Source organism: Megalops cyprinoides, chromosome 21, assembly GCF_013368585.1.
Source record: "Megalops cyprinoides isolate fMegCyp1 chromosome 21, fMegCyp1.pri, whole genome shotgun sequence".
NCBI lineage: Eukaryota > Metazoa > Chordata > Actinopteri > Elopiformes > Megalopidae > Megalops > Megalops cyprinoides.
In genome coordinates this window covers 1,661,524-1,685,232 of record NC_050603.1, presented here as the reverse complement: position 1 = coordinate 1,685,232, position 23,709 = coordinate 1,661,524, and positions in this window count along the sequence as shown.

Genomic DNA, 23,709 nt, shown 5'->3' with positions numbered 1-23,709 from the left:
ACACAGAAGTAGGGCTGGGTGATATAGCCGTCGTGATATATATAGAATGGCTATTTTTTGCGCAATAACAGCTATCCCCGGTATGTGGCGTTAGGTTTCTTCCCGTATTTTTTTCCCTTTAGTCATACCTGATGTGGGATGCGGCTATATCACCCAGCCCTACACAGAAGTGCAACTTTTTAAGGCAAACTTTGGCTGTTCTAGAGATCTGCAACTTCTTGTCAGATCCTATACACCCACTCCAATATTCAGGGTATAGCTGCACGCTCCAACACCAGACATCTGCCAACAAGCACACAAATACACAAACAATAATGGAAAAGATTTTCACAAAATGAAACGCTGACCCATCTTCTCAACAAAAGAGCCGATTCAGACAGGAACCTCCCGGAGTGGGAAGGGAAGGGAAATCTCATCTGCAGCAGAAGAGACAGGATCATCGAGCAGTGACACCGATGGCTTCCCGAAAACGGCTCCGAACGAGACGGCAGACGACAAAACCCACGCATGTTAAAGTAGCAATAATGAGAGATAAAACAGCAGCCTTTAGTGGCTGGAACAGCGAGGCGGTGGACTGTTCCCAGAGAGGAACTGAGACGCAGACGGGTTCCCCAGCTCATAAAATGCAGATCATACCGCTAATAACAGTCTTATGTGTGTAGCGGTGCAGACGATGTGCGGGTGTGGGAGGAACAGACAGAGGCTGACATTCTGGGCAATACCGCTGCCCTCCAAATTTATCTAAGGGTACCAAAACCCTCATCACCACCAGGTGGCGCTGCAGAAGACAACAACCAAACACAAATCAACCGTAACCAGCAGTGCCTCAAAGAGCTCAAAAATGGGTGTAAAAACATTCCTGGGAAAGCGAGAAGCATCCAGCTGCTGGACTCCCGAGTAACTGAGTCTGTAAACACTCAAATCCCAGGCCTAGCCTTGGCCTACAGATGCGTGCAAGGCTGGGCTGTTTCATGAGCCAACTGTCACCCGGAGTCCATCAATAGTCAGAGTTATAATAATAACATAATATAGTATTACAAATATTATTACATGTATTTAATAACATAGGTGATATGATAAAACTGGCTGGAGAATGGAGCTCGTGCCGTGGGTCCATGGCAGGTTAGTGCCAGTAGCTTCAGTCTGAGAGGTGAACAGCAGCTGCTCTTTCTTTCCCTCTATAGCTCTGGCTTCCGTATACTGGCATACGCTGGTGACGGGCTCTACTGGGGGGAGTCCCAGTGGTGTCAGGATCACTGTCCATCTCCTGTCACTCAAAGAGAGGCTGTTCCCCCTTCCTGCGGAACAGTCAGAGTCTGGCAGCAGGAACAGGAAGCCCTGATGCCACGGGCTAGACTGCAATACAGTGCCCGAGACGGCTGAGTCTTTCACAGCAGCGTAAGGCTGGACTCCAGGCTCTGTTTGCAGACATATAATGAAGAACTTGCCCAGGAATGACAAATTATAGACCGATCTTAAACTGAAAGCTGCTTTTTATATTTATGCAAGTGACTGTCACTGGACAGGAAAAAAACATGTACAAAATTGCACGCTGTACAAAATTTATGGTTTCAGATTATGAGATCTGTCAAGTTGTGATGAAACAAGCAACAAATGTGTGAGAATAAACTCAGATTTAACAGACATGCACCGGCTGGCCGGAGTCTCCCCAGCGTTAGGGTTTCACTCGACAGTCCAGGCGAGTGTGGAGAGAGGGGGAGTGGTCTGACATGAGCGTCCTGTTGAAACGTTACACCTGTGTGAACTGAGGAGAACTCAATCTAAAGATTCAGTAAGCTGGAAATGGCTCCCAGGCCAAAGCCATTACCGTGAAATCGGACCAAGCGTTCTGATGTGGCTTCAAATGTCACTCTGAGCCAATTTTTATTTTTTCATCCAGGCTGCTCCCTCAGACCTCCGCAAACTGTCCTTTCTGTGACCTTCCACACCTGAACGGGGCCGTTTCTCAAGGACACGCTCGCTGTATTTCCCCACAAAGACTTTTCTTATTTAATCTGTGTGGGAGAGAGGAGTCACCTCTGCACTCTGAGCATTTCTGACAGATTGCAGGGGTGCAGTGATGCCAAAGTGGCGATTGTGAGCGTGATGCGGGGGCTGTGTGCGGTACTTAGGCCGTGGATTGTTAGGCTCGCGCGGCGTCTCGCGGGCTGATGAATTCCGCGCCTCTGGCTCTGCCGTCTCGTTCACCGCTCCGCGAGCTCGGCTGTCTGTCCTGCGCCGTGCGATGGGTTCTGACACATTCCAGCACGAGTCAGCCTCGCGAGGGAAGGATTTAAAAGCACGCGATGATTTATTGCCGTGACAACGGCAGTGATTGGCAGGTGAAAGTGGAGGCAGAAGAATTCCCTCCCTTTCTCCGAAAACCGCAGAACCTCTGGGGGAAAAACCCGCATGGATGTGATAGAGGCGTCTGAGAGCCGCCGTCCAACGGGCTTTTTAAGGACAGCGGTCTACGGGGAAGAACTCCCTGCTGCGTTAACTGGCCATCCCCACCAAAAAAACATGATAGTTAACACATAATAGTATAATAAAAGTTGCATGCGCTAATTTAAATCTGGGCATTATCATTTGTTCTCAGAATTTAAAAAATGATACTCCGTGTCTCCAAATCCATCTCCACAAGCCTTGTTCATGTTATATTGTGCCCGTTTTGCTCTTCTGAAAATACAGAGATCACGTGCAAATGTTTCCTCTGTCTTATTTTCCATTCTAAAAATAAAACAGGCAGGAGAAGGCTGCATCTTTAACTCTGTCCAGCTTTCCTTTGCCTCAGTTGCATGAGGGCAGGAGCACCTACAGCCTGGAGCCTCCCCAAGCAAGGGGAGATGTCCTCTGCATTACTTAGACTACATATACTTTATATATCTGGATTAAAGCTGCTGGTCTTTGATGCAATAATGCCATGCAGATCGCCAACTCACTTAGGGAGGTTGCTTTCATAAAACTACATCCAGGAAGGCTGTACCTCCACTAGCTGAGTCCCCCTTCCATGTGTCAAATCAACTTCTCATCAGACAGAACTGATACTCAACAGGTACATGTGTTTTTTTTTTAAACAGATCTCCTAGTCCCTTTCATTGGAACAGAGAAAGACATTCTCTGCCCTCAGCAAACCCCCCTGGGTTTATCAGCTGCTGAAACCTGACACTGCAGCTCTGGCACCTGCTGTCCCCAGAGACCTGTAGCAGGTCTGCGCTCTCAGGGGAACTGGCTCTCCTCTCACTGCCTGTGAAAGACCTCAGCATGGGAGAGTGCACTGTGACCGCTGTGGACAGGTCACCTTCCTGTAGCTGCCTGTGAAAGACCTCGTCATGGGAGAGTGCACTGTGACCGCTGTGGACAGGTCACCTTCCTGTAGCTGCCTGTGAAAGACCTCAGCGTGGGAGAGTGCACTGTGACCGCTGTGGACAGGTCACCTTCCTGTAGTTGCCTGTGAAAGACCTCAGCATGGGAGAGTGCACTGTGACCGCTCTGATCTTCACACTTAGGAAGATACATCATTCTGGGCTTCAACCAATGATAGCTTCCCAGATATGGGTGTCAGCTAATGATAACCTTCCAAAATACATCATACTGGGCTTCAACCAATAATAACCTTCCAAGATACATCATGTCGAGCTTCAAGCAATGGTGAAGAATTTAGGGGATTTAGTCAATGCATTAAAAAGCGGAAGAAGAGCAAGACAGAGAGGGCAGACACAAGGACAGAGAAAGAGAAAGCGATGGACGGACAGCCTTTTCCCTGTCTGTTCCCCTCTTTTCAGTAACCCCACGGAGGAGGAAGGGGTGTGGCTCATGCCCCAAAGTTAATCGGAGCCGTGGGCTGGCCGTGTAATCACAGCTCTCACTGCTCCCCTTCAGAGCATTCATGCCAATATTTATAACCTCTGCCAAGCTCTGTGCAGTTTCCTTTAGTTATGTGTGTGTGTGTGTGTGTGTGTGTATGTGTGTTGGGGGGATGGGGGGGTGAGAGTCATGATGGATGATCCCGAGGGACCTGGACAGCAGCTGAACCTCAGGGGAGAAACAGAGCAATCTCAGACGTGTGTTTAAGGGCGGCGTTTAAACCCCCTGCGGAACCCTGTGCTGTTAACATGCGCGGCAGGGTGAGAGGGCTGGCCGTGTACAGCATACACCCGTGCACACGCACACCGGCTGAGCTCAGAGGCCACCTCAGGCCACCTGCTAAAAACCAGTGTCCCTCGCCTTATCTTTCCACACACACCTGTGTGACTGCAGCTTAATTCCGTGCGGAGAGAGATAATGACTGTGCAATAAATATCTTCATGTATGTTCTTTCTCAGGATTTAAGCTTAACTTCCCATTTTTCCAAAGGTTTACATTAATATTCATTTAGATACATTTTACTTCATTTGCATGTGAAACGTTGATGTGCTCTGGCAAGCCGTTCTATTGAGTACTGGTTGTAATCATAAACACAAAGCAGGGATTTTTAAACAACAGGAAAACAGCTCTGCTCTGTCTACAAGAGATGAAAGCATAAATGTCTTTTTTTCAGTATCCTTCAATAATACAACTGATCTAATGCTGGCTGTGTTTCTGCATGGAGATTCTAGCCAATGTTACACTAACACCTCCATTGTACAAACAGTGTCACAGTATAACTGACTTTCTGAACACATCCTCTGAGCACAGGTTTTCCCCCTGAGCATAAGACCTTCAGCACTGAATATATCTGCATGCAGGGCCAGGCTCTCTCTGGAACCCTTGAGGAGTTCTGTGCTGAACACCGCCTGCCCTGGGACTGTTTCCCTCACTCCTGGCTCCTCGAAAGCATTCGCGGCTCCATCTGGCATCGCTGCGTCAGGCCTGTCTGGGAAGGACAGCCGGATGATTCAGAGTGGCCTGGAAAATGGATCCCTGTGCTGGAGGTCCCTTCCTGCAGCTGTCCTGAGGGGGGGGGGGGGTGGGGGGGGTGCCAACAGGCAGCCAACTCAACGGCTGCCAGACAGCAATGAGGCTCCCGAATAAATACAAATACGAAGCTTCAATCTTTTGTGCCTTTGTGAAATAACTGCTAATCATTGTCACGCTTTTTTCTAAAACTTGGAGAGATGTGGAAACGAGTGCAGGTGACCAGGGTGAAGTTTGGTTGCATAATGATGGTAGACCATGTGCTACTCTGCAGTGGCAGAAAGCTTGGCCTGAGATCAGACAGTCACACTGCCATCCTGCACAAAGGACTCATCTGGAACCCGAAGCACCTTCCAGAAGCAGGAGAAACAACCCAAAAAGTGACCTCCCAATCAGAATCGGTATCCCTGCGTTGTTCACACACCCGACACCCGCGTAACTCAAAGCCCCGCAGCAGATTAAAGGCTTAAGAAAACTGAACGATGTTACGTTACAGGCCAGCAGACATCATGACGCTTTGCCCCTCTGAAAAAACAAAAATCCACAGGAAATATGCTGAGGCTTCATATTTACACTACATTGGATTTCAATCTCCAGCAAATTTGGGAGAAAAAAAATGTGCTAAATCATTCAGATGCACAGCCTGATCTTTCCTTTCACAGACGTCTGTCGGCAGAAACAACATCGTCTGTCACATGCGCTCATTAATAGCGGTAGAAACAGAGCACATTCCCATCACACATACAGCAGGCTTAGAGTTAGGAAAACCACAACAGACATATGCATGAAAAGATATTTGTCTTACCCTTTTAATTTATTCTGTATTCAAAGACATTTCTCGATGGCTGAAACTACAGTCCTTGGAAGGGCACTGTCCCTCATTCCCATAGTCCTTAACTGAACAAGCAGCTCCCCCAGCATAATCACAGTTCCTTTGTTTCACCACTAGGTGGCAGACGCCTCCAATAAAGAGATCCACCAAAGTACTCACAGCCCCTGATCAGTGGCTCTTGCTCTGTATTTGTAAGAGAAACACAGTGAGAGAGTGAATTTGCCTTATTGCACTGCAGCTACTTTCATGTGCAATCACAGTCAATAGAGCTGCCAATCAGACTGTGTGCAAAGTGTTCAACGCTTTAGAGAAAAAAAAACATACAGTGTGTAAGAATTCTGTCTTCTCTGAAGGTGTCTTTTGCAACATCATGAGGTGAAGTATGCAGCATGCTTGTGCAGGTTGTGGGGGGGGGGGGGGCGTTCTGCCTTGAACCAACAGCTACAGCTTAATCAGAGACTGTGAATCAAACAGACAACACACACTACACTCCCTCCTGGTTTGGCTAAGAAGCTCTGCTTGCTGTTGAAGTTGTTGAGGAATTGCAAGGTTCTGGTGTTCAGGGAGTTCCATTGTTAAAGGAGTTCTGGCAAAGGAACATTCAGAGGCGGGAACAGAATGGAACATTTTCCTGGTGGAGAGTGCAGAGTTAGCTATCTTGGTAGCGCAGAGAATCTTTGATGTGGCCATGTAAAGCTTCCAGCCTCTGGCTGCTCTGTTTTCCTCTGAAAGTCTGTAGTGCAGCTCTCTGGTGATAAATAGCACGACATTTATCTTTACAGACATTTATCCAGCTGCTCTGACTGCTGCCCTTGGATTCTCGTCTGTACCCAGAGATATGGGGCATGCCACAGAGTGTGGCATTCTTGCAAACTGCAGCCCTGAATGACTTATTCCAACCATCTCCCCCTGCCCCACAACCACAAGCAAATGACACCACGCTGTGGTTTTCTTAAACCCTGTATCTAGCTGTTTAGCAGATGCTTTTAAGAAGAATAACTCACACAGCTTGCCTTTTACCTGCTATCCATTTGCACAGATTGAAGCTGCTCTCACGAGGTGCTTTCTTCCAGAGCACAGTGTGAGATGCAACCACAGGGTCAAATCCCTATTCCGGATTAGAACACGCTACCTTCTGGACACATATCCAGTCTGTGCATTCTGTAGCTGCTTACCTCAGACTTCCTCAGCAGGAAGAATGTGTGTGCATGTGTGTTCACGTGTGTGTATAAGTGAGCAGCTGTTCCCTTGTGCAACATTCTTAGCCCAAACTGAATCAGTAAATACCCAGTCATATTCATGGTTCATCTGTACTTTTTATGAGATTCGAGATCCAATTAAAATCCAATTAATATACATCTTTGTCAATTAGACTGACTGAAAATCAGAATGGCCCCGGTGTGAGTCTTAATTCCTAAGACTGATTTAAAGGATCTGAGTAAACATACACACGCACGCACGCACGCACGCACGCACGCACGCACGCACAAGGGAATTGGAGACATCTAGCTGAATATCTATGGAGCTGACCCAAATCTGTATGCCTACACAGGTGGACTGGATCACACGGGAACCCATCACTCACAGCTTACAGACAGACAGCCACCATGCTGTCAGCCCCCCCTTTTCAAGAGAGAGCGTCTGTGGGATGGTCTGTCCATCATCATGAGTGACACACAAACACGCCCGCCTCGCCAGCCTCGCCCGCCTCGCCCGCCTCGCCCACCACGCCCGCGCCGCCCGCCTCGCCCACGCTCTCCCCGCACGCAGCCCTCACCTCCCCACCTCCCTGCACTCCCCCCCCCCCCCACCCCCCCCCACCTCCCCAGATGAGGCACTCCGTGGCGCGGGTGCCAAGAGAGGAAAAATGACCGTCTGCAATCAGAGCGACGCGTCACCAGTCATTACGCCGAGCCGCCACTCAGAGACGAGCTCAGAGATGAGCCCGCTGCCCGCTCCGCCGCCTGCTCCGCCCAACGGCGCTGGCCCGACAGCAGTCCGGTTCTGCTCGATCGGTCACGCCGGAGCGCCAGGATACGGCGCTCGCCACGCCTATTTTTTCACGGGTCTGAGGCGAAGGCGCTTTCATGGATTTCTCATCTGTTTCCCCCGCTCTCGCTGCGGCCGACAGACGAGTGCATCCTCTCACCTCTCAGCCTGACCCTGCCGGACGTCCGCAAAGCCGCTTCCGAGAGGCAGCCACACGACAGCGAAAAGGAAACGGAGCGTAGGCACGGCCCGTTTCAGTGGCCTGCATAACATGCCTGATTACTGCTCCTGCATCATCTCTTACACCGACTCTGAGGCAGAAATCCACATGTAATTGATATGCATTTATTCATTTGACAGGAAAAAAAAAACAGTGCTGGATCTGCATGGCATTCACTAATACGATGCTGACACAATTTATACGTTGTAATTATATTAAAAGTGTAATTGGCAGCCCCTGAATGCTGGGAGGGCTGCAGTTTTTAAGAATGCAAATCTATGCAAATGTTTTACCCTCGTTGGTTCATTCTTATTGTGATTAAGCTTTTAAAATTGTATTAATTTGTCTCCATTCATTCCAATTAATTCAAGTGGTGTAATTTTCTATTGGAACGTTGGGCGATGTGAAGGACACGCCCCATTCTCCTTATATTAGCATTGCAGGGGGGTGGACGGCTTCCTCGGCTGAGCACAGGAAACCACAGATCGACGGTGATATTGTCTTCCCACCCGGTGACCTGCAGTCAGTTTCAGTTTATTTCACATCATGGTCAGTGATTGGGATGAGGGTGAGATAAGATTATCCTGAATCAGCTGTTGTGATGAGGAAGTATTAAACCATTCTGATTCCCCAGCTCCGACAGGCCCTTCTGCATCTCTACCTTCTTCTCAATAAAAATATCAGAAAAAAATGCTAAACATAACACTGTGTGGTACATGCTTTGAATGATTGGAATATATTTTTCTCAAACCCTGGTCCTGGGATGTACCAGCTAATCTGGCTTTCATGTTACCCTAAATCGTCTGTTTCTGGAGGCATGAGGCACTCACAAACCACTGAATTCATCACCTGTCACCTGTCACACTTGTTTAAAAGAACTGAGGTGATTGACATCTCAATGGTGCACGGGTGTGATGCAATATTTAGCAATGTAACATCAAAATTGAGCAATGAACCTCAGCTGAATTAATTTGCTCAAATATGACAAATATGACCTGCTCAGAATTGAAATGGCTTTTTCATATTTCCCAAAAAAGTCTCAGGATCTGAAAATCATTTCCAGGGAAAGGACTGAGTTGGGGTGCACAGCAAGCGTATTGCCAATCAAACACTTAATTTGGGTTTCAGTTTTTTGAGGGATTTGTACAACCACTTTAGCTACTTTATAAGAGAATATCTAATCAAGCTGTAACCCTTCAGCATTAAACTTTATTTTACCAATCTATGCTGTCTTTGTTCTAGCTTCATAGGACATCATTTCAATGAGTATTTGTGGCCAGAAATAAAAATGTTAACAGCAGAAGAGGCTAGGAGTATGATCAGCACATAAACATATCTAACTAGTAATGGATGATTGTGGAGGCTTTGCAAAGGAAATACATCTGGTGTGTGTTTGTCAGTAGAGTCCGCACTGCCCACAGGACACAGAAAGAGACGTGATTGGCTCATTGAGCAAAAGACCAAGGTCCCTTGCCAAGGGAGCCAACCACACTCCAGCTCTGTCTCTGGGGGTGGTACCATCTTCTACAGCGAACGCTCACCCACAGCTGCATGTAGCCTTTGTCTGGAGGTTGGCAACGCAGCTCTCGCTTCATATTGCTGCAAACGTTCAGTTGGGCCAATAAAGCGCATGTTGCGACATAAAGATGACCACGTTATAATCACATCACCTCGTCTGCTAGGCACGATTAAGCCATTACAGTTTTCACAGTTTTTCTGGATGAAATAAAGACAATAAAAAGGCTAAGTAAATTATGAAAATGATAATATATTTTTTTCTCTGCACAGCAATACCCAATTTCTAGCATCCCGCTGAAAGACACTCGTCGCCTCGCTTTCAGAAAGCGTCAAACCGTCAGCCGTTTTTTAAGCAGCGCGTCGCGTTTGCTCTCACTCCTGCCGTTAACCGGCCCGGTTCTGGCAGTTTCGCTCAGAGCGGCTCCCCGCCGCTCCCCGCGGCTCCCCTCCGCTCTCCGCGCTAAAAAAGGCACAACACGAACAACACCAGGACCGAGACACCGCGCAAGTTCAGCTGATGACTCGGCATTTCTGAACATTTAACACATCACCGTAATACTGCAGGGTAAACAGTCTTTTAGCTGATCTTATAGATCATATGGAGAGGTCCATCCATATCCACGTCCATACACCTAGGGGTTTCTTCCAAAGTTTAGGTATCTATATTTTATATTTACAATTTGAAGATTGGCCAACAAGGATGAAGGTGCTTGAAAAGGATAGCTTTGCTTCATGTTTTATGTCATATTAACAGCTGATGAATTAAACTGGTCAAATGGCCATATATTCCAATATTTATATATATTATGAGCAGTTGTTTGTCCCACGGATCAGGAGCTAACAGCAGAACGCTTTGCTCTCAGAGTACTACTGACCTGGAGGGACCCTGGCAGTCAATCTGAACAAGATCAGAGTCAAGGTATTCAAGGAGAAAGCAAGATCTCAGGGAAAAGAACAATTCCACCGTTGATAGGTCTGTCTTAGAACATTGTGCTTATAATTACAGCTACTTTGGGCTTGTAATCAGAGCAGCAGGGAGCTTTGGACTGGCAGGAAAAACGCTGAAAAGAGCTCAAGACGTTCTGTACGGTAAAAGGTGGATTCAGCAGTACGAAAATAACTACAGAAATCTGGCTCAGTTCAGAAGTTAATCATGACACCAATGCTACTCCATGGGAGCACAGGGTTGCCTTTCCCAACTTCACAACCTGGGACAGAAATCAAGCCAAATTAAATTGTTCAATCTGATTTTTCCAAAAGCATTGTGCAGTTTCACATAGCCACATAGAACAACATGCTGAGGCTCTTTACCCCCACACACATTCAGTGGCCATATTTCCCAGAATCCTCTTCCTGCCTGATGGCTGAAGGGCTGGGATTGGCTGGAACGTGGATCGGAGGCCTCACAGAGAAAAAAAACAACAGCTGCTGCTGGATGTGGTGCTGGTATGCCATTATGGGGTATTCTTCCTTCTGAACCAGGCAAACCCAATTCCAATTCCCCAGTGTAATGATGGGGACACTGTACTGTATGAGGTGGTCAAATTCCCAAACTGGCTCTCAGCAGCTGGCCTTGTGACGGTCCCCCCTTCTGCTGATTGGCTGCACCATCCCTTGCATTCTCTACTATATCTCAGTCTGGCAGGCTGTCACTGCAGATGAGAAATCAGCTCTCAGCTGACCCTTCTGGTTAAATAAAGGTTAAATGCAAAAAAAGAGTGCCCATGTTGTGGAGCCACTTAAAGCAGGCAGACTGGCACTCACAGAAATACAAAGACCCGCTGAGCAATCAGGTCTGCCAACACAAAGACCCCCTGGGCCAGCTGGCTCTGCAGCCGCCCGAACAGAGCCACAACGAAAACACTGCACCTCAGAGTCGAGCCACAGATACAAAAAAAAAAAAAATCACACTACTATAATTAGAAAATACAGACCTTAATTTGAAAAACACTCTGTACTGTGAAAATTAGGAAGTTTACTAAACAAACATCAATACTGACTGGTGTTGAACAGAAACATTAAATTGGCATAATATCTTAAGTTACAAAATACAAGCTCAGTGACTGCAATCTTGCAAAGGTAACCTGGTAACCTTGTGCAAAAGCTGTACAGTCTCTAAGAGACTGATATTTATTTCCTGCTGTCCTGTTGAAAATACAACTATGTGAGAACCGCTTTCCACAATTAGACAACAAGACAAAAACTTGAAGAGGTGAATTTATAGTTGACTTCAATGACCTTGGCGTTACGCAATGAGTTTATCAAGCAATCATATTACGTAACATTTTTTTGATTAGGACCAAGGAGAAACAATAAAATTATTGGGAATTTTGTAATTGGTTAGATAAATGTTTACCTTCCAGCTGTGCAATGCCCATTCCAGTGACGTATTATGAAAGGACTGTCCAAAGTTTAAGTGAAGAACCTGAATCTATTGCCTTTATATTCCTCACGACGGTCTCTCATTTTACAGAGCAGGCTCCTTTACCGCAGCCCTCGGGCGGTTTGCAGGGGACCAGATTGGAGGTAGAGACAGGCAGCAGGTGTTTGAAGGAGATCTCATCTTGAGCATTCAATAGGCAGGAAAAGCAGCTTTGAACACTTTGGTTGACTCAGCTCTTTTAAGGTTTGCATTTCCTTCATGCATTTCAGGTTCTATGACTTCAGAAACGTCCTGCACAGTTCTTGTGTCATTTGGTCTGCAGCCTAGCCAGGTAGTTAGTCTGTTTGCTGTGTTATTGAGGAACTGAGGTGTAGACTGCAATATCCTTTCAAGGTAATACTATTAGTGCTTATTAGCTCAGTCAGTTAAAATTTTTCACAAATGAAATCATCTTTTTTTTTCATTATCTGATTAGTTAAACTATTGATTTTTCTTACTGGCCCTAGTCTTAGTTTATTTGAAATGGGAACTAATATGCATTTAAGATTAAAAGGAAACACATCACAAAAACTACATTTTCAAAATTACTACATAATATATTAATAACATATTAATAAACACAACGTAAAAATGTTACAACAGCCACTTTAAGTATGAATCATGCATAATCTAAAATTTCATAGAGCATATAATAAATAAAGATATCAAGCATATCATAATATGCACTGAATAACTACTGTAGCTGTCATGCCATTCTCATGTAGTCCATCGTGAATATTTTATACATGCATTATAAAGATGTAGTTAATGTTAATAATGACATTTCATTGATTAAAAATCTACACTATCTACTATAGTGTTTATAGTTGAGACAGACTGATAAAACGCCTGACATTTCATAATTTCCTGACTGTCCAGTTCATGTGTTTCACAGTAACATGAGCCAAATCTGGACATCCTTTGGAGTGACCTTGATGAGCTTCATCTCTGTCTGTGTTCTATTAATTTAAAGGATAGCTTATAAAAATACTTCAGTTTTGCCACTGTGTTGGATAACACTTTACATTTGCAATGAGTCTTTTAGCAGACACTCTTAACCTGAAAAATTTACACAGTGCTTATAATAAAAAGGACGAACAGAGGTATAGATACCGCAACTACTCATAACCACTCACCACTGAGACAGAGTATAACACAATGTTACAGTAAACCCACTGTGATGCGCACCGGTCACGGTGGGGGGGGGGGGGGGGGGGGGGGTAAAAGAAGCCAAATTCAGCAGTGCTATCACAGCAGCCACCACAGTGCCTGAGGTGGTCAGGATGGCCAGCGCGGTCAGCCAGAGGACAGCCTGGGTGCAGGGGTACAGCCTGGGTGCAGGGGTACAGCCTGGGTGCAGGGGTACAGCCTGGGTGCAGGGGTGCAGCCTGGGTGCAGGGGTGCAGCCTGGGTGCAGGGGTACAGCCTGAGGAGGTGGGGTGCAGCCTGAGGAGGTGGGGTGCAGCCTGAGCTGGAACTGGGTCTGTGACTCTGCTGGTCTGACTGAAATAGGGGGCTCAGATCTGAGAGGGGGAGCCATGTGACCGGGGTGTGAGGCCCTGCGGGGGGGGATCTTGGGGGTGGCCAAGGGTCGGGCAGGGGGGGTTGGGGGGGGGGTACTCGCAGGGGTGATGGGGGGTCCATGATGGCCTACAGAAAGTGCGAACGTCCTTTTAGCTGCCCGGTCCTGCAGACCAGCAGCAGAGGTCTGAGATGCATGTGAGCCGTGCTGGGGGAGTGAAGCTGTGATGTGGTGTATTTTTGGAGCCTACGGATGAGTCCAGTGGCAGTTTTCAGAATAAGATGGAGAGACCTTATGGCGTGAGCAGGGAGATCAGCAAGATCTAAGCTGTAAAGATGCATAGAGCAACCTGGCTCCATTAGAGGGAGCACGAATGTGAACCCGAGTGTCCCGAGCGTCCCGTGTGTAGCGAGCGTCCCTAGTGTCCCGAGTGTCCCAAGCGTCCCGTGTGTAGCGAGCGTCCTGGCCGTCCCTGTGCATTCCTGGCCGCTGCACACCATGCCTCTGTTCGAGCTGCGTTCCACGGGACCGTGAGAGGTGGGTCGTCCGTTTCCATGTCCCGCCTCTCTGAGGAGGTGAGGAGGACACGGGCCAGCACCGGGGACGCGCCTGCGGGTTCGAGAGAGCGGGAACGAGCCCTTCCTCAGACAGAAAGGAAGTGCAGGGGGACTGTGATTTCCTCATTTCCCCAATGCACAAAGGGAGGGGGGTGAGAGTGTGTGTGTGTTTCTGTTTTAATATACAGTGGAAAAATATCCAATATGTACATTCATTTTTCATTTAAAGCATGTTTTTGTTCCTTTTTAGACATGGATATAAATAAATATGGAGGGCACTGTGTATTTTTGTGCATGATAGATTTTCTTTGTATTTCATCATTGCCTTTTTTATTATTTTTATTACTGGTCTCTTAATCCTCTTTATTCCTCTTCTCCCACTGTCTGTTCCACTTCTGAGTCCTAAAGCTCATCCGATATGCCAGGTAGGCAGGGACCTACGGCAAACGCCTGAACCATCAGAATCAGGCTCGTCAGACGGATGGTGGTGCTACAGCAACCCACTGAATATTACATTTTCAAAAATGAACTAAACACCTCTGGTGTGTTAAAAATGGCGTGAAGCTTGGCGCACACGCTCCGCCGTAACACACGCTCTGATGAGCCGGCTCAGCCATTTTTGGATCTGCCACCATTTTTACATGAACCTGTCCGCACCTCACCTGGACTTCAGAGCAAGGGGCCTGAAGCTAGACAAACAGACAACAGGAGAGCTAACGCAGGCAAGGAGACGCACAAGGAGACGACCAGAACACCGTATGTAACATACTGAGCACAAAGCACTCTACAGATGATGCACACTAAAGCAGATCAACAAGAAAAAGATTCGGCAGCTCACTTTGCAGCAGCTATATTTCTGATTCTGTTATAGTTCCACTCCGGCCTCCAGCTGCAGCCAGCTGGACCACACTGCAGCCAAAGACTGTGAGAACTTTGGGAAGCCATAACTGAATATAATCATCTGATCTCACATTGTAATTACACTAACAGAGCTGCGTATTTTCAGGTATCGGTGGAGTCAGACCGAGCACTGATTCATATATAAACAGGAGCATTGTGCATTGGGAATCTTGTATGTAAAGGTCTCCAGTTAACTGAACAGCAGAGTGTACAGAGTGTTGTAAGGAGCACCAGAGAAATCTCACTCCAGAGTGATATAAAATGTCAGGCCTTTTGAAAGTGTTACTTAAAGATTCTCCTCTAATAGCATCTCAATAAACTAAAATAAGGAGAACAGCCATCCTTACTAGGAAATATTTCGAAGTGGGTAAAGGAGGCCTTGTTCCAAAACAGAAAGCCCAGTTCAAATTTAATTTTTACTTTAAGGTTCTTTACATACACACATATTTGAAGGTTGTAAGGAGGTCCAGCTTTGACACAGTACATGCAGTGATTTTGGTGGAATGCTAATGTTCAGCATGGAGGGCAGGAAAAACCTGTTAGATATTGAGGAAATGTTGCAGTAAGTCATATATTACTGAATTATAGACAGGCCATCTGAGTGCAAGACTGTGTCGTTAGTGTATAAATGAATAAGAAACATACCTCCTGCTCGCACCATGAGTGGAGAACAGTATGGGGCCTAATACGGAACTTTGGGGGACGCCCTTTGTGACAAGCACTGACTGACACAGAACATTCTCACCTTTATAACACTCCATTGGAAAGGTAGTTAAGAAAGCAGACAAAACATTCATTTGCGAAACAGACTTGGGTAAAAGAACAGACTGTACATTTCTCCTATAAGGGTCTCATACAGGGAACTACAAAAACCTTTCAGGCACAAGCCTGACCCTGAAAACTCTGCTTACTTACAGCCTCTCAAACCATTCAGACGCTCTGAGTCCCTGACTGACATCAAGTACAGTGCATTATTACTGAGCTGAAGTCTCATAGAGAGAGATGGAGAGAGAATTAAACCAAGACAGAGAGAGAAAAAGAGGGGAAGGAGAGAGGAAGAACTCAATTACTCCCAGACTGCTACGTCGGCTTGTCATTTGTCTCACAGCAGTGTAAACAGGGCATGTTTCTGGAATTCCAGTATTATGACCGTTAATGAAAATATTGTCACCATTCTGCGCAAGCTTCTGTCTGTGAGAGGGGGAGGGGCTTTTTCATATCTACAAGTAGTGTCTTTGTTCAAGCTACATAATCATAACCTTCATAATGTCACACAATACCCTGTCACAGATGTATCATGTGTTTACAAAATATTCATAGCACTTCAACATGTGGCAGCTGAAATATGTGCAGGCAATCACTCTGCCTCATGCCCATCTTCCAATTAATGCGATAACCAAAATATTCGTTAGTGGCAGAGACGTACATTTAAATAAGTAATTATGAAGTGAACTTTAATTAACGCAATAATGGCCCACAGCTCAAAGAGAGGCCTGCAGGCAAATTGGTTCATCCGTTTAAATTACTCACTCACAGATTAATTAATTGAATATTCCCTCAAATAAAAAGATTTTTTCTTTCCTGGTTTAATGAGAGACTGTGAATTGCACATACCACTGAGAACAGGGAGAGAGAGGCTTCAAAACACCCATCTGCTTTTTTTAACATTCTAATATTACAATGCTGAAGAAAGGGTATCTTCCTTTGGCATTCAATTTACATCACAACCCATTTAAAATACATTACTGTTTGCTTTTGAGTAGCTTGATGGCTTCGGAAGTTTACCCGCTGATTGATTTTGTTCATTCAATTTACAGCACATCCCATTTAATAAACATTACTGTTTACGTCTGAGCGGCTCTGATCGCCCTGCCATCGATTCGCCGAGCGTGAGGCGCGGGGGGGGGGGCGGAGCGGTGGGGCGGGGGGGCGGAGCGGCCGTGTGCCGGCTGACGGATGAAGCCGGCTGCTCTCCTGGCTGCTAATTCGTTTTTGATTGGGGCGCGGGGTGTCAGGCGCCGGGCGGGTGACATTTGCTGACTGCGTCTGATCTCCCCCCTCGCCCCGGCCCCCAGCGCTTTCGGCTTTCCGCGCGCACCCGCGACCGGGGAACAGCGAAAAGCCGCTTTTCTGATTACTCCAGGCTTTTTGTCAGCTCCGTCAACAGCCATGGCGTCACGTGCGTTTCGTTATCAGATAATTACGACACAACGAAACCGAAATGGTTTTTTTTCAAAGCAGCACAATTGCTGCGGTCAATGCTCAGCACAGCGCATTGTAGCGTGCGAACAGATAAGACTTTTGCAATCTGTCACGTCATGAAACTGCTCTGGAACTGGGCACAGCGGTTCCCCTGAAATGGGTTAATCGCTGAGAGTCTAAAAGGGGGTAATTTCGATTCAGCGCTGCGTGTAGCTCTGACTGCGCGGGGGGAGCAAAAGGGGGCACACGACCCAGGGATGGGGGACCATTACAGCAATGCAATCCACATTAGGAGCCTGACAGCACAGCCTATGAGGGCTGATAACATCAGCTGATGGACACTGAAAGAGGCTGGCCGGTAAATAACCCTCCGAACCTTGGACTGGCAGACAGGGAAGTTCATCAACAGTTAGAGCGACTGCCAGGTAGCTGCTCTGGATTTTCTGTGGTCCCCGGCTGCCTGCTATCAGAAGTCCCATTCAGCCAAAGACAATGGCGTCCTGATCAGAGCAATGATTTCACTGGAGCTGCTCTGGCCTCTTCCCTCCGCGGAACACTCCCGTTCCCGCCATTTCCGCCATTTTAATTACCTCTGAGATACTTCCAAAAGCCTGCATATGCCTCTAATGAGAATCTCATTTAAATATAGCAGCTTTGGCAAGCTTATCTGCGCCTGGAACAGACGTTAGGTACACCGTTCTCCTGTCCCGCGCTGATTCCACGAGTCTCCCATGCCAAACCCCCATGATCTGCCCCGCTTGCGTATTTTTGAGAAACTCAAGGCTTTTGTTTTTTTTTTTTAAATCAGTGTGGTGGCGCTGTGCAACTGATAGGCATCTCATTGGCTTTAATCGGCTATCCATCAAAATGACGGCGTTCTAAGAATAAAGTTGTTTTTTTTTCCAGCTGCGAGTTAATTAATCTGCTCGGACCCGTCTGCCTGCATCGTTCAGTCATGGAACAAACAAATGCAGCCGAGAATGTAATTGTTTACTGGGTGGGGTGGGCTGGTTTGGTGCGCAAAATGGAAATTCAGCCGAGTCCTCGTCTCTTCCCGCTGAAAGAGCTGCCCTGTCTGTATCTGCTGCAGGTTCCTCGGTGAAACTAACGATGCATTCACAGCTGTAATTACGGCTACATTAACATAGGACTCTGCTGCCTAACCGAGCTTGTTCTATTTTAATACTGGCCACAAAACCAGTAATTAGTCCATTCATTCAATCATTCCTTCAGTGACTTTCACCCTGAACAAGTTTGGGAGTGTGTTTTTTATCTGGCTCTGATATCTCTGCATTCTAAGTGTACTGTGAAAGAGAGTGTGGAACATCCATGGTTATATAAATAAGAAAATGGTGGCCAGATCTTTAAGATCACTGTGTGATCCACCACTCTACTCTGGGTTGCCACATCAGGGGGTTTCCAGCAGACCGACTGCACAGTCCCTGGGTTTTGAACAAAATGAAGGGATTTGCAGAGCTGTCTGGCACTAGGGTGCATTAGACACATTCTGAGCTATGACTGTGGGGTCTATTTTAAGAAGTTGTTTTACAAATCTGGCTGCTTCTAATTGGGTTGAAACAGCTTTGGTTTTCCCGTTCCCCCATGGTGTTTGGATTCAGAGACAGACAGAAACAGAGCATGGGGGATGGAAGAATCTCTCTCTCAGGCTGGGAATTGTGATGTCACAGTCTATCTCCAAGTGCAGTGCTAACAATGCGTATCAGCTGTACAGCAGTCTCTGAGGGCATTAACCAGGTCTGGATGGTGCTGTACAAATATATTAACCTTGCGAAGAAACTGGAAATTCAACATTACCCCAGCACAGCAGTGGATTTTGTGTTCAGGAAGCAAAATCTGGCCTTGTGATTTGTCATGGATCTGTTAGGTTTGAGGGTGGGAGACAAAGTCTTAGGTGGTGACTCTTTATAATAAGTTGTGACACTATTCTATAGATAATATGTAAGTAGTGCTTCAGTTAATTAAATGAAGGATTATGGCTGATTTGTGGCTATATTTGGTGCTGAGTGTTAGGGTAAGGGTTTGAGTGAACCTGTATGCTTCCTCCCTCTCATCCTAACCCTATGTAATCACACAGACCGTACAACTCGGTGTGTTTGACATGCAATAATGCAGTGTCACACACACTACTTCCTACAGTGATTAAAACATCATTACACTGATATAAGGTAAACTTAATACAACAGGTGACCAGCCCTGGCTTCAGCTCACAGTGACTGCTGGGGACATGGGAAACAGGCAGGTTTCTTTAACAGACTGGATATGAGGGACGAACAGTGAGACCCAGAGGGACAAAGAAAGTTCCCTTCACTCACAGCTGCTGATTGGGATGGCCTTTAAGATGGTGGCCGCTACACTTCCTGTTTCCACAGCGAGAGGAAGTGGTGAATTTGGGGGGGGGGATCTAATAACGGGCAACAGCATGAGAAACACTCCCTGAAAAAAGAAAAGAAGGGTTCTGTCCCCCCCCCCCCCCCCCCATCTTATTATCAGCGTGTGGGGCCCTGGGGAAGTGCAGGCTGATTTGGGCAGGCTGAGCTCCCGCTCCATCTGTTTAACTGCAGAGGAGATTAGCAGATTACTCCTGCATTAGCACCGCCTGTCACTGCCCCTCACCGCCTCCACCCGGGGCTGTGAGCGAGCGTCAGACCAGTCGGGACTGGCCAGGACCCGCCGAGATCCACCGGGACCTGCCGAGACCCGAGACCCACTGAGACCCGCCGGGACCGGCCGAGACCAGCCGGGATCAGCCGGGATCACCCAGGACCAGCCAGGACCAGCTGGGACCAGTGTGCAGGTATGCTAATGAGCTCCACACCTTCCCGGGCTCCTTTCACTGCTAACCGAGGTTTTGTTGGAACCACCACGTACATTTCAACATTGTGGACGCTTTCAGGAATGACCAGAGGAATGAAAATCTGGCCTGGACTTCTCTGAGAACTGGAGCTGGAGTTTACCCAGAGCTCCTCAGGTGCGGTATTATTGTTTGCTGAGATTCCAGGCTCAACAAGCAGAAAATTCACCACAACAAGCACATAAGCAGTAACTGTCACACCTACGCAGGGCAATTGTTTACTCTTTCTACGGTATAAAATAACAAAAACAGGAAACTTGCCTGTTTGGCTTAATTTCTCACGCAGACAACAGCTTTGATGGGAAGCCCTCCTACACGCTGACTGGTATTCAGCATAACTGCAGTGCGTATCGTCCTTAATTTTAGGTGGCAAATTTAACATATTATGTTTTTTCATCACCTTATTTCTCCTTTGATTTTGATCCCAAGCTTTATGGGGGCTTGAAGGCAATGAAACATGTGGTGTGAGGAATCACCATCAACAGAAAGGAACCAATTGCTGTGGATTATATTTCTCAAAGTTTCTCAAAGTGCATCACAGTCAGATTGAGTGCCACCCAAAAGCAGCCCATCGGTAGTGCCATGGAGACAGCCCTTACAGAAAACAGCCCATTGGCGGTGTCATGGAGACAGCTCTTGCTGAAAGCAGCCCATTGGCGGTGCCATGGAGACAGCTCTTGCTGAAAGCAGCCCATTGGCTGTGCCATGGAGACAGCCCTTACTGAAAGCAGCCCATTGGCGGTGCCATGGAGACAGCCCTTACTGAAAACAGCCCATTGGCTGTGCCATGGAGACAGGCCTTACTGAAAGCAGCCCATTGGCGGTGCCATGGAGACAGCCCTCACTGAAAGCAGCCCATTGGCGGTGCCATGGAGGGAGCCCCTTACTGAGTGGTGCAGTGTGGGACCTGCTCCTGCTCCTGTGGTTACCCCAGTGACTAGCGTGTGGCAGATCGGCAGACAGAGGAGGATATGGAGCGAGAGTAAACCCACGTTGGGCTGAAGTTTATTCCCTGCAGCCCGCCGCGCGGATTTCCCGCGATTCACCGCGTAAATGTGTCTGTGAGAACGCTGTTACCCTGCAAGCACACGGAGGCACGCGCTGGCCTCTTCTTTCAGACCTGCCACTCATCCTCAGATCCCCGTGGCCGTCTCCGCTCATTCGTATTTTATAGCAGTGGAAATCCCGGGTGGAGTATTGGGTATTACAGTGGAACATTCTGGAGACCATCATGCATATTCTGTGGTTATTTTCACATTGTGAGATGAATGTGTGACATTGCACCAGAGTGGGGCTTTGTGTCTGTGTGCAGTGTGGTGTGTCCATGAATGTGATTATGTGGTGGACTCACTGGTCTGGGAGTGTTGTGAGTCTGGTCTGACACTGTTGCTTTTTGAAATTCTATGGATAGACTTCTGTTCTGTTGTGCTGAAAGTCGCTCTGAATAAGTGTCTGCTAAATGCATGTAATATAATGTGTGTGTGGTGTATATTAGTGTAGTGTGTGTGTATGGAGTGTGTGTGGTGTATATTAGTGTAGTGTATGTGTAGTGTGTGCGTGTATGCAGTGCATGTTAGTGTGGCCCAGTCTCCATGCAGACACAGAACTCTCCTCTCTCTCTACCACTCAAGCTACATTGCAAAGATGTATATCTCATGTTAAAATGCTAATATCATATGCATATGTCACATTAAAAGTCCTCCTGCAATGCGATTACATCATGCTATTCATGCTGTTATTTTACCGTGTGTCATTCTTTTAGGATCGTTCTTTGTGACATTTAGAGGATGTTCTGTGCTGTTGATAAACTACACCAGGGATTCATGCAGGAATCTGCCTCCCACAGAAAGCGCATTTCCTGCAGGTGAAAAAGGCCCTGTGTGCTGCACTGATCTGCACACGCATGTTCTTACTGTACTGCCCTGAATGCACTCCTTCGATGCTGTAAAGAGTAATTCACGTTCGACAGAGAGCCAGAGAGCTCGGGCGGGTTTCCTTCCCATGAACACCATCAAACCGCGGGATAAAGGACACCGGGACTGATAAGCGGGACCACAGCAAACGAGGCACCTGACACAGGAAGGTAAGAGTCTAATTGAATTACGGTTTAGAGTGGGGGGGGGTGGGAGGGAGGTGCCACTCTCCCCCGGTGGAAACGGCGGGCTGCAGGACGGATAACGAGCAGCCGTGAATAATCGCTTTCCTCCCTCGTTCCCGCGCTTCCTGGGGCTTTGGAGATAAGCCGGGCTAAATCTCTCCAGCTGTCCTGCGGAGGGAGGGGCAAGACGCTGCCACCGCCGCTGGAGGAAAACAAACACGGAGCGGGGCGCGAGAGAGGGAGAGGGGCGAGAGAGAGGGGACGAGAGAGAGGGAGAGGGGCGAGAGAGAGGGGACGAGAGAGAGGGGTGAGAGAGAGAGAGAGGGGGGCGAGAGAGAGGGGACGAGAGAGAGAGAGAGGGGCGAGAGAGAGGGGTGAGAGAGAGAGAGAGGGGCGAGAGAGAGGGGTGAGAGAGAGAGAGAGGGGCGAGAGAGAGAGAGAGAGGGGCGAGAGAGAGGGGGCGAGAGAGAGAGAGAGAGGGGCGAGAGAGAGGGGGCGAGAGAGAGGGGACGAGAGAGAGAGAGAGGGGCGAGAGAGAGGGGTGAGAGAGAGAGAGAGGGGCGAGAGAGAGGGGTGAGAGAGGGGCGAGAGAGAGGGGTGAGAGAGAGAGAGAGAGGGGCGAGAGAGAGGGGTGAGAGAGAGGGGTGAGAGAGAGGGGTGAGAGAGAGAGAGAGAGGGGCGAGAGAGAGGGGTGAGAGAGGGGAGAGAGAGCGAGGGGTGGAGAGAGAGGGGGCGAGAGAGGTGAGGCGCGAGTGAGGGAGAGGGGCGAGAGAGGGGCGAGAGAGAGGGGTGAGAGAGAGAGTGAGAGGTAAGAGTGAGGAGCGAGACAGAGGGGTGAGAGAGAGAGGGGCGAGCGAGGGGCAAGAACGAATCCAGTGTTGATCCAGTGCTGTCTGTGTGGTCAAACACACCCCTCACCTGGATCTGCGCTCAGGATGGGGACAGCTAGGGATGGCCTTTTCTCGGAGAGCGTCGCCGGTGGACAGATTTCTCAGTCTTTTCTCAGCAGCTACGACGGGCATACAGAGGATAGAGAAGGATATAGAAAATGTCCATCCAAAACAAGTCAAATCCAAAGGTTTTGTTCAGCCATCCATTTCATTTATCCATCAAACACTACAACAGATTATTTCATGGCCTACATCCTGATATCTTGCCTTATGTTTTTTGAGGAAAGATTCTTGTAAAATTGATTTGTAGAGTGACTTAAGAATGAATGGAAAACTGATACAAGTCATGTACCACATGCAAGCTAACAGTATGGAGAAACCTGTGGAGGAAAAGCCCCATCAGATTGCAAAACTGTTTTTTGTGTTCGTATCCAGGGGAGGAACACACAGCCCTATATTTCCCTGAGTGTACATTGGAAAAGAATTATCATCATATATAATCATCATTCCTTTATCAAACACCTCTCTGCCACCCAGAGTGTCTCCGGCAGCCTCTGTCAGTGAGGGAGCGTCTACATTTCACAGCCATCATTGGGTGAGATGTTTATCATGCAGCCGAGAGGAGCGGGAACTCAGAGATCATGTCACTGACGAATGGGAAGGAGTGGAGGGAGGAGTCTCGATGGAGTTTTTTCATTTCTGCCTGACAGGAAGTAGCAGGACCTTTCTGCTGCCATACTGTGGCCCCCTGCAGGGCACCAGAGGAAATGCATAAAATAAAAAAAAAAATC